Genomic DNA, 12,288 nt, shown 5'->3' on the forward strand with positions numbered 1-12,288 from the left:
GAAGCTCAGGAATGTGCAGCAATCAGCTGTAAGCTTTTGGCCTTAGATAATGGATATGAGCAAGTGAATCAGTATTAAGTGATTCAGTCAGGGACAGACAACAGTAGAGTTGTTTTCAGGTGTACCTATGTTCTGCTCTGGCTTTGTTTGGAACATTTTTTGTTGGCAAACTTAAAACCAGACAGTATTGTTTCTAAAACTTCTAATTAAGGCTGTGCAATATATATCGAATGGACAAAATAAAAAGTCTATTGATTCATATTAAACTCTATTTTTTATTTTGTGGTGTCATAAATTTATTGTTTACAGTAATATTTTACTAGGGATGCAGGCGGAGATATGAATAACAGCATTGTAAGGCCCCGTTTACACTAATGCGTTTTAGTTTTTAAAAACGCATACGTTTTGCTACGGTTACACCATCCGTCCACACTACGCTGGAGTTTTCGAGCGCTGAAAACGGAGCATTTTGGAAACGCTGAAGAGGCCGTTTTCATTCTAAAACGTTGCTGCTCCGTCTCAGTGTGGATGGGGGAAAACGGAGACATCTGAAAACGGAGGCGGGGCTGCTGACATTCGCCTCTCTGATTGGGGCTTTTCCTCAATATTAAGTAGCCTAACGTTACACACAGTTCAGTCCTGCATCCTCTCTTTGTAAGTTCCGACTTCGCAAGTTTGATATGAAAAACAGACTTCTGAGGACACGGGTAAATCTTCAAAGGGAACAGTGTACTTTATAACTTCATTCACATCACCCTGGCTACGTTGTTTCACTTTCTCAACAGTAAAATGAAAACGTGATTTAAGGAACTGCCTATTTTCATTTTGATATTAGCAACTTAACAGACAGCAGAAATGTTGAGGAGTTGTGCTGCATATATGAGTGTCGTCTTCACTGTGTGGATATTTATAACAAAACGGAGCCGATAACAACACTGCCTCCTTTCATTTTCATAGATAATACGAAACATAACCTCTTTTGCTGAATATCAGTTTTAATAATCAAAAATGGCCATTATAAACGTATAACAGACAACAAGTTTATACATTATAGGAAATAAAGGCAATCGATCATTCAATATACAGAATGTACGCGGTTACATTAATTATTAACCTATCTGCGCTTAGCCAAAACACGTTACTTGTGAACAAGTAATCGATTCAAAAGACCAAAATTGGGGAATATGTCTTTAGATAAAGACAACAAGATTAATTAAATATCATGTTTAGCAAATATAGTGAGATTAGATCCAGCGGGAGATGCTTGATGAGCAGTCCAACCAGCACAGCTCTCACCTGGGTAGAAATGCTGCAGCGCTTGCCCGAGAGTGTGTGTGTGTGCGTTTTGGTGTGGAAGGAGAGCAGTTCAGAAACGCTGGGTGAAACGCTTGTGTGGACGCGGATCGTTTTCATTCTAAAACGCCGTTTTAAAACTAAAACGCACTAATGTAAACGAGCCTAAGTATATAAGTTTTGATGTAGGACCTGTTATCATTAGTTTTTAAAAGTTCTGAATAAAGTCAGAAATATGATCACATGTCTATCAATAAATCTTGATGGATTGGAAATCCACTTTACCACTTTTCATGAATGGCTGACTGAAATGGTTGCTGCTCTTAAGCTTAAAAGAATTTGTTTTGCTAGGGCAGATTCTTCTAAGAAGTTTGAAAAAAATTAGTAGCCTTTTCCTTATCTTTTTAAGAGTTGAAAGTAGGGCACTTGTTATTCATGGGCAATTTTATTTTTACTTAGCTCTCCATTTTCAATGTTTTGAGTTTGAACAAGTAAACGTTGATGGTGTATAATATTTACTCTATATGGTGCATGTTTGTTTGTTGTTGTTTTTTTTGTTTTGTTTTTTAAAATTATTATTTTTTTTTATTATTAATTTACTGGACATCAAGGTGGTGCAGTAGGTTGCATGATCGCCTCACCGCAAGAAAGTCGCTGATTCAAGCCTCGGCTGGGTCAGTTGGCATTTCTGTGAGTTTGCGTCTTCTCCCTGTGCTGGCATGGGTTTCCTGCGAGTGCTCCGGTTTCCCCCACAGTCCAAAGACATGCGCTATGGGTGAATTGGGAGAGCTAAAATTGTCCGTAGTGTATGTGTGTGAATGAGTCTGTATGGATGTTTCCCACTGATGGGTTGCAGCTGGAAGGGCATCCGCTGCATAAAACATATGCTGAATAAGTCGTCAGTTTATTCCGCTGTGGCAACCCCTGATGAACAATGGGACAAAGCTGAAAAGAAAATGAATGAATGAATTAAATTAATTGACTTATTTAAAAAAAAAAAAAAATTATTTTCTTTCTTTTTTGTATCATTTATATAAATAGTATTAAAGATTGTATATTTTTTTCTGTTTTGTGCTTATAAAAAACTTATAAAAATGTAAAAAAGTATAAAGAAATACTGCTTTACATGTAAACTATATATATATATATATATATATATATATATATATATATATATATATATACACACACACACACAACCCTATTATATAACTATTAACTGATTGAATTTTATTATATTGTTCTATAAATATAATTATCAGAATATGAATTAAGATTTTTATCATACTGCTCGGCTGTGCTTCTATAGAATGTAACTTCTTGCTTGTTTAAATTTTACTATGATCCTTATATTCGTATTCATGGGGAAAAGTGTACCATAATTTTACAAATGTTTAAAAAACTAACAAAATTAAGGTTTGTTTTCTTGTTTTTAATTAGGTTTAAGCTTTTATTAATATAATAATACAGGATACATAAAATGACAAGAGTGACAAAACTCTTTTCACACAGTGATATCTGTAAAAATTCAGAGATTTTCCAGAGCTTTTTTACCGGTAAATTCAAAAAAGCGATTACGGATGTTTTGGAAAAGACCGTTTACAAATCCATTGCAAAATACTTGTAAGTTCTGACATTATCAACCAGAAATGACCTCTAAACGGCTGCGCTTGTATTTGTAAACATAGAAGGGGTCAGGCTTTTGTTGATGGTTTCACTTTTATTTAAAGCTTTAGCATTCATGCAGCTGCTTTTGTCCCAGAGACATGCAAAGGCAGAAGCGCTAGTCGCAGCTAAATGTTTGCTCACTTGACTACATCACAAATTCTGTGGATGGATAAGTAGTGTGAACAACTTCGATGAAAACAAATCGAGGAACACTTTTCGCATGTCGAAATGTACATAATATGTGAGTGTGCTGGCGCTCACTGGAGCACTACTTCACTTCCTGTGCACACGCGTCTAGCAACTGAAGCAGAGCTTGTAAACAGACAGCGGCTCATCATAAGCATTTTATTGATAATTCTTTACACAGTTGGCATTATTAATGAACATAGAAACGTTATCTGATAAACATGTAGCAGCTAAATGTGTCTGGAAAAAACATTCAATGCTTTTATATTCATAAACAGCGCAGATGTACATGCGTCTGAATGTTCTGATTGGTTTTCACATCAGCGTGTTCTAAATGTGAACGCGCTCTTTCCGCCATTTTCTTTCTGCGTTCACAGTAGCTATGTTTCTTAAAAAATCAGTTGATGGAAACGCCAACATGCGCGTTTAAATGACTTTATGCGTATAAAAAACTTTTTATTCGATAAGAAAAGATGTGCATTGTAAAACATCTGTAATGTTGTTTTGGTCATTTTAAGACGCCTTAACCATATTAGTATTAGTGTTATTATATTATTAATGACTTTCAGAATCAAGAGCATTTGTGCTCTGCATCTTACACCTTCAAACGCCACTGCGCATCCACTGTGTGTCAGTATTGCCTTCTGAGGTGCAAGTCATTTATTAAATGCAGAAAAGATTCACGCAGCTTCTCTTATCGCAGCAAATTCGGTTTTTACTGTTGATATTTGGCGTTAGATAATCAGTAAGTGACGATTTGTTTGCTTTGACTCGTTGGATGGAAACGCTGCTTTATTCGCACATCTTTAATGTGATAATCCAGTTCTGCGCAAAAAGTTCATTCGCATTTTTGGATGGAAACATAGCTACAAAGCAACATTCTGGCAAATTACCGGTAATCTTACAACTTCTCTTTCGGAACAATTGCTGGTAATTTTCTGGAAAGGTCTGTATGTGTGAAAGGGGCTAAAAACTGCAATATTTCAAAATATTTGTTTAAAAAAAGGCATTATTTGGACATTCTGTTCATTAAAGAATGATAAAGAAATAATTACACAAAATAATTAAGCAGTAAAACACTGTTTTTACAGCACTTTAGTTTAAGTACTAATTCCGACTGTTAACTACTAGCTTATGACCTGCCTGTTATTAAGATACTGGCTGTTTAGTAGTACTATTTAAAATATGATTTTATTCAACATCCCTAATCCTTCCAAACACCTAAGCCCTACTACTGCCTAGCTAGATTATAATAAAGCAGCTAATTAGTAGTTTATTGAGTTAAAAGTCTTAGCTAAAGGTGTATTTATAACAATAATAATATCTTAAAATAAAGTATGACTGGTTTCTGGAGTTTTTCCTTTTTTTAATGGTAAAATGGAAATTGAAGAAGCATCTTTAAAAAAGACAACAGAAAACAATTTTAATGCTATAATATATTTTCGATAAAGTAAATGCAGCCTTTTTGTCATTTATAATTATTCATTAATCAGCCATTTTGTCTATTTTGACTCTCACTGACAGCCTTTAAACATATTGTACAGTTGGTGCTTTCTTGACTGCACATAAATATTATACACAAAGAATATTTTGTAATTTTAAGTAAATTGCATTCACTAAATTGACATCAACCAGCAGTGATCCCACTTTTTTTCTTTTTCTTTTTTCCACAACTGTGCTCCGGGCATCCTGAGTTTGAGTCCATCTTGCTAGAAAAGAATAGTTGATTAATACATTTCAGAGATCAGTTTATGCTGATATTAGAAGTAAATTTAGATATTTATATGTTTGCAGACATGGAGAAAAATTCATATTTATATTTATGGGCTAATATATTAGTTATCGGCCTCTATTTAATTTTTTTTAGTGATAACATACTGGGATACAAAATACATAATGTTATTATATGTGTATAAGTCCCAGACTTTTCCCGATCCCAAACCAATCTCTCCCATACCCCTTTCCTTCACCCTCTTTTTCTCCAACTTTGTTATATTCTCCAGTTTACTGTCCTGTCACTATAAAGGCAAAATAAATTATTAAAATTCCTAATTAATCGTGCACTATCAGAATCAAGTATTGTAGAGTATTATTTTGCCTATATATTTTTCAGTTTGACTCAGAATGTTAAAGCTTAATGGCTGAGCGGCGTGTTAATCTCATTATCTGAGAGTGAAGGAGTGTTCAGTGTAATGACTGTCTCTGTGTGAGTGCTGGATTAGTGAGCGGCGGAGGAGAGTCCAGAAACACGGATGTTATCACACCACCTCTCACTGCTGATATCAGCACACGCTCAATACACTTATTACTCTCACAGACACTGAAGAAAGTTCTAGAAAGACTGATAGGGAAGAACAAGTCTCTGTTTTGCTACATTCATTCATTTCAAATAGGCTGTAATGATAAAAAATTTATATATATTTTAGTATGTTATTTTCATGTAATTTTTTATTATATATTTTAGGGTTAATTCATGTTTAAAATAAAAGATTATTACAAAATTAAAAGTATATGATAATTATTTATAATAAAATAGACTTGTTCATGTTTTGGATGGAATTGTTTTTTTTAAATGCACTGTATAATATACTGTACATATATTTTCATGGTATTGACAAAAGCTTCAAAAAAAGTCTCTTTAACAGGTACATGCTAGGGTTGTCACGATACTAGATTTCGGTACCAATCAATACTGAAGTTTAAAAAAACGTCCATTTCCAGCTAACGTTTGAGCACTGTTGAGCTACAATTCATCAGTGGATCGCTCATATGTCAGCTTATAGACAAACCAGCTGACCAAACAAAACAGTACGATCAAACGAAGCATTATCCATGATAATGTGTAGAACAGCCATAAATGAGGTTGGGGTCGTGATTTCGTTCCTTTCGAGTGCGCGTGTTTTGAAAAATTCGACAGAATGGCCGATGTGGCAACGCAATCTCACGGTCATTCATAACTTTTTGATTTAGTAGCTAATTTGTATGAATTCGTACAGTGTAATTAGTACAATTTAGTACGATTTGTTCATCACCCAATAATGGTTGGGGTTAGGGGTGGGGTTGGATGCCATGCCTTCTTTTTAAAATTGTACATTTCGTACACTAGTTTGACTGAACTAGTACAAATTCGTACGAATTAGGGTCTACTTACACTATGCTATCTGAACCGTGCCCAGACCTGTTTCCTGGTTAATTTGAGAAGTGTGAGTGCTCTGAATCGATTCACTTGGGCTTTGGCGCAGTACGCTTGTGTGTGAGTGCAAAACGTGCCTAACCGTCGAAACTGAAAGCGAGACATGACTTTTAAGTTTCATTTGGATTTATTAATCATTCTTACTGTTCAATGAACGCAAACTGTCGTCATTAATTAAAGACGCAAACCCCTCACTGCATAACAGCTGCGCACATTCAGCAAACCTCCTAATTCCTGCAGCACAAGGACTTAGATTGTTTATGAGCATCAAAAGTGGCTGATCTGTTCGGCAAAATATTTAACTGCGTGTCCGTGCATATCAAACGACTTAAATGAGATAACTAAAGCAATCTCCACTGTGCTGAACGAGAGCGCTTACTGAACATCGCATCATTGATGACGTAATTGTGCCCATGCTCGAATGTAATGTGAGTGCGGGCCTTCGGGGGAGACGTGAGGGGGGATAAGCGTGCTTTGGCCCGGTTCAAGGCAACTGTACATAGTGTGAGTACCCCCTTAGCCACTAAACTGAAAAAACATGAAACACTTGCATTTCTCCGGGAGATCAGGCTAGACGTGGTCATGAATATTCTAATTAGCATGTGACATCATCTAGCGACTTTTAAGCAGGCTTCTTTGCATTAAAAGCATTGAAGATAGTGTAAATCAGTATGCAAATATAGCTTTGTAACAGTCTGTGGGCATGTGGTTTTTCAGTTTTCACACATTTGAAAAAATCATGCTCTGTCACTGCATGAAGACTGGCATAGTTGTTTACTCAGAGTGTAGATTTGGTCCTCTTTGGCCTGACTGAGAAGGTTTTTTTTGTCTTAAAGACACGTCTCATTTCCTTCAGAATGGCCTTTCTCTGAGCGCTGGCTTCATTCAGCGGCTGTGCTTGAAAGCATTGAGTGTTTTCACGCTCTCAGGATCCTTGTTTTTAGTTTCAGTCCCATTTCCGTATCTCATCTCAGATTGCGGAGAGCTGAGGCGTTTAATGCAAGACACTGTAGCTCAATAGGGTAAAAAAACAACAAATAATAGTTGTCACCATACTCCCCTAGCTGATTGATTACATTTAAAAGCATGGTTCATCCAAAAGAGGAAATCTTCTCACCATTTACTCAGTCTCGAGTTGTTCTTTACTTTTATGAATTTGTTTTTTCTGTTGAAGAAAAAAAAAACAGAAGATTCTGACGAGTGTTATTAAGTTGAAACGTTCGAGGTTACTAAAGTAACCCTTCGTTCCCCGAGGAGGGGAACGGAAGCACTATAAGTGGATTTGATTGTAAAATCCACGCATTGGGAGGTTCGGTTCAGAAGCTACTCGTCTGAAAGAGTATTGAACGGGCCAATTAAGAATGAATTGGCAGCGCAAGCCTGCGCAGGTGAGCGGCATAAGCAATCAACTGAGTATATAAGCTCACCTGGCGCAGCAGACGCTATCCTTTTTAAGCTGAAGAGACTTTCAACAGCTAAGGGACAGTCATTATGGCGACGGAGTATAGTGCTTCCGTTCCCCTCCTCGGGGAACGAAGGGTTACTTTAGTAACCTCGAACGTTCCCCTTCGGGGGGAACTTCAGCACTATAAGTGGATTTGATTGTAAAATCCACGCATTGGGAGCCCATTGAAAGCGCCATAATGACTGCACCTTACCAACACCCCCGATGAGGAGATAGTCAAGCAAGCGTGACGCACCCACATCATGGGGGGCGCGGTCCTCCAACGTGTCTCTGGCCCTAATTTATCCTACTTCAACAGAAGTTTTACGGATTTATATATATTTTTTGGGAAGTCGTGAGCATCTAGATAATTCTAGGAAAATACGACAGTACGTTGGGAAGCGTGCAATCCCGATAGGGAGGACGCTGCGGAGGCCATCCGTTACCCAAGGGGGGATAGATGGCAGAATTTACATATGGACTAGCCCTAAAAAGGGGGAGTACGCATAGCAAAAGAGTGGTTAGCGGGGAGGGAAGACACGGGTCCGCCCGGGGGGGGGGACTTAACCGTGGCTGAATAAGCATATGGGATCGCCTAGTGGGGACCACGCATAGCAGGCACCTTTACCCAAAACGCGGGCTGACCAGCGGGCAGACCTACAACGTAGTGGGCCAGCAAGTGACTCCTCCGCTGAGTCAGTGCTGGGGGCCACGGAGGAATCTGCAGGGCTCACCTGACGGGGAACTTTACTGACAGATAAAAAGGCGCACGTATCTCCGTGTTAGGGAAAATGGCGCAGCAAGCGTGTTTCAACACCCTACCGAATTGTTTCCTCAATCACCAAGGGTTACCTAATACCCTTGAGGAAACCGGCTCCACTCGCAGATTGTAAAACCTTGCAAATGTGTTGGGTGTCACCCAGCCCGCAGCTCTACAGATGTCTGTTAGAGGGGCGCCGCGTGCGCGCGCTCGAGAGGATGCGAAGCTCCGAGTGGAGTGCGCACGCGCTCTCGGGGGACGCGGCTCATCTCGGCTCTGATAGTGAAGAAAGGCATCCACAATCTAGTGGGAACTTATTTCGGTACGGCACTTCCCTGCTGCCGACCGCTATAACAGACGAAGAGCTGCTCAGATGATCTAAACTCTGAGTGCGGTCCGGATAATACGCAAAACGCGAACTGGACAATAAATAAGGGCTGGGTCTGCCTCCTCCAAGGGCAGCGCTTGCAGGCTCACTACCTCGTATTAAAACGGAGTGGTAGGAACCTTGGGCACATATCGCGGGCGGGGTCTCATACGTGAGAGAAGCCAGCCCAATTACAGGCACGAGTCACTGACCGAAAAATGCCTCCGGGTCCCCGACCCTCTAATCGATATCAACGCGACCAGCAGAGCTGTCTTCAGGGACAGAAAATACTGAGTCGAGGATCGAAGGGATCTGACGCGGCTTGTGTAGCGAGGGCGAGATCCTAAGAGGGCATGAGAGGGGGCGGGGTGGATTAATTCGCTTAACGCCCCTGAGGAACCGGATGATGAGGTTATGCGTTCCCACGGTGCTGCCAGCCACCGCGTTATGAGAGCGGAGATGGCAGCCACGTAACCTTGAGTGTGGAGGGCGACAGCCTGCTCTCCAACTTCTCTCGGCGTAAAGAAAGCACAACGCTGATCTGGCAAATTACGGGGGTCTTCTCAGCGAGAGACACACCATTCAGTGAATAGACTTCACGTCAGGGCATAGGCGCGCTCGGGGAGGGGGCTCTAGCCCGAGTGACGGTATTAGCTAAGTCTTCCTCGCGTCTAAAAATCTCTTCAAAGATCGGCGAGGGTGCCAGGTGGTGCCCTGTCCCTGAGAGAGTAGGTGCTCTCTCGAAGGGACTGCCAGGGGAGGGCTATCGCGAGGGAGAGCTCTGACATCCAGGTCCGGTTGAGCCAGAGGGGCGCAACCAGCAACCTGTTCCTCGTCCTCCCTGACCATGCACAGTAACTGCGCGAGCAGGCTCACTGGGGGAAACGCGTATTGCGCGTGCCCCGAGGCCAGCTGTAAGCCAGTGCATCCGTGCCGAGAGCACTCGGTCAGGGAAAGAACAACTGGCAATGAGCGATCTCGGGGGAAGCAACAGATCGATCTGGGCTTCCCCGAATCGCGCCCATATCAGCTGAACAGACTCGGGGTGGAGTCTCCATTCTCCAGGACGCAAGGCTGCCGTGAGAGCGCATCGGCTGCACGGTTGAGCTTGCCTGAATATGAATGGCGTGCAGCGATTTCAGCCGCGGATGACTCCAGAGGAGCAGACGGCGGGCGAGCTGAGACATGCGGCGAGAGCGCATACCCCCTATACGGCTGATATACGCCACCGCCGCCGTACTGTCCGTCCTGACCAGCACGTGTTGCCGCTCCAACACCGGAAAAAAACGGTGGAGAGCGGGGAACACTGCCAACAGCTCCAGGCGATATGCCAATGCAACTGGGTACCTTTCCACAGGTCCGCAGCCGCATGCCCGCAACGCACAGCCCCCCAGCCCGTGTTGGAAGCGTCTGCTGAAACGACAACAAGACTGGACGCCTGTTCTAGAGACACCCAGGCCTGTAGGAACGAGGGGTCGCTCCAAGGGCTGAGGGCGCGGCGACACAGCGCAGTAACAGAGACTCGGTGTGCGCGCGCGTGCCATGCGCGTCTGGGGACTCGATCGTGAAGCCAGTGCTGAAGTGGTCTCATATAGAATAATCCGAGCGGCATGAAGCGGCTGCGGATGCCATATGCCCCAGGAGCCTCTGAAATTGTTTCAGTGGGACCACTATTTTACTGTCGAGCTCTCTCAGACAGTACAGCATCAGCTGAGCGCGCTCTCCGGAGAGGCGCGCTGCCATGGTGACCGAGTCCAGCTCCAGCCCGAGAGAAGAGATCCTCTGCACGGGGGCGAGTTTGCTCTTTTCTCGGTTGACCTGAAACCCCCACAGGTGGAAGTGCCAGAGCACTTTGTCTCTGTGCATAATCAACTCTGTGCATAATCAAAAGAGAGGGCAATTCAGCCAGTCGTAAGAAATTGAGTATGCAGATGCCCGCGAGCCGAAGGGGCGCTGAGGCACCCTCCGCGGGCTTGGTGAGGACCCGCGGAGACAGAGAGAGCCCGAAGGGGAGGGCTTTGTATTGCCAAGCTCGACCTTCAAACGCAAACCGCAGAAACTGTCGGTGGCGAGGAAGAGTGGAGACATGGAAATACGCGTCCATCAGGTCTAATGCTGCAGACCAACCCAGAGGACGAACGCACCGGAGGATGCGCTTCTGCGTGAGCATTCTGAACGGCAGCTTGTGCAGGCAGCGGTTCAAAACGCGCAGATCTAGGATTGGCCGTGACCCACCGCTCTTTTTGGGCACGATGAAGCGTGGGCTGTAAAACCCGCTCTCCATCTCGGCTGGAGGAACCGGCTCGATTGCATCCTTCGCCAGGAGGACAGCAATCTCCTCTCGCAAGACAGGGGCGGACAGGGGGCTGACCCTGGTGAATACACACCCGTGACTTGGGGGGCCGTTTCGCGAACTGAATCGCATAGCCGAGTCTGATTGTGCGTATGAGCCACCGCGAAGAGCTGGCCCGCGCTAACCAGGCAGGCAGAGCTCTCGCTAATGGACTCATCGCTACAATCGCTGACGTACCAGCAGTGGGGCAGCGCGGAGTGGGTGTGCTGATCCGGGAAGCTCGCGGGTCCCACGGAAAAGCTGGAGGTGAGATATTTGCTCTCACTCCAAACCCGAGCTCCGGAGGGGAGGCTCGAGGGGTGGGAGAAAGGAGACCGTCCTCCCAGCGCTCGTGAGCCACTGGCGAAACGCACCGAATCTGCAAGCTAGAAAGCATAGCGTCCCAGACTGGCAGATTTCGGGCTGTCACATCTGGGGAAGTGAAAAGTGCCCTTTCATAATGTTTTCATGGCAGTAAAAAGTGCCGTTGGAAATGGGGCCCCGCCCTCCAGCGGGGAAAGAGCAAGTTCCCTCTTCTCCAGATGGCCTGTCCCAGGGGCGCTTCGCGGTCCGTTGCCGGACTTAGCGGCGTTCTGGGCAGGGGGGCTGCCTGCTTCCGAGGTGCCCGACGCGCTCGCTTCGCCTTAGGCGTGTGCGGGGGCGGAGCAGCTCTCGTAGGCGGGCGCCTTCGGCGAGGAGCAGGTATGAATGGCACGGCGGGCGGAGCGGGCTACGGACCGCCGATAAGACATCACCCACCAACTGCTCTCTCACCGCCTTGAATTCCTGGGTGAATTCACAGACAGTGTCGCCGAACCTGGCTGGGGATATGGGGAAGTCAAGAAAGCGGACTTTGTCGACTTTGCGCATATCAGCCAGGGGTGGCGCTCCTGGACCACTAATGTGGACATCGTCCTCCCCAACGCACACGCAGCGGACTCAGTAGTCCGAAGAGCTAAGTCGGCGGCGGTGCGAAGCTCGTAAGCCTGGGTTGGACCCACCCTCGTGCAGCTCGGCCAGCGCCTGCGCTTGGTAGCGCTGGTAG

The 12,288-nt window shown here is 44.1% G+C and overlaps 1 protein-coding gene across 4 annotated transcripts in view; it reads left to right on the top strand.

Moving 5' to 3' along the window:
- Nucleotides 1-12,288, top strand: part of nherf1a (NHERF family PDZ scaffold protein 1a) — a 61,276-nt gene that overhangs the window by 24,660 nt on the left and 24,328 nt on the right.

The sequence above is a fragment of the Danio rerio genome, chromosome 12 (assembly GCF_052040795.2).
Source record: "Danio rerio strain M-AB ecotype USA chromosome 12, GRCz13ab, whole genome shotgun sequence".
Lineage (NCBI taxonomy): Eukaryota > Metazoa > Chordata > Actinopteri > Cypriniformes > Danionidae > Danio > Danio rerio.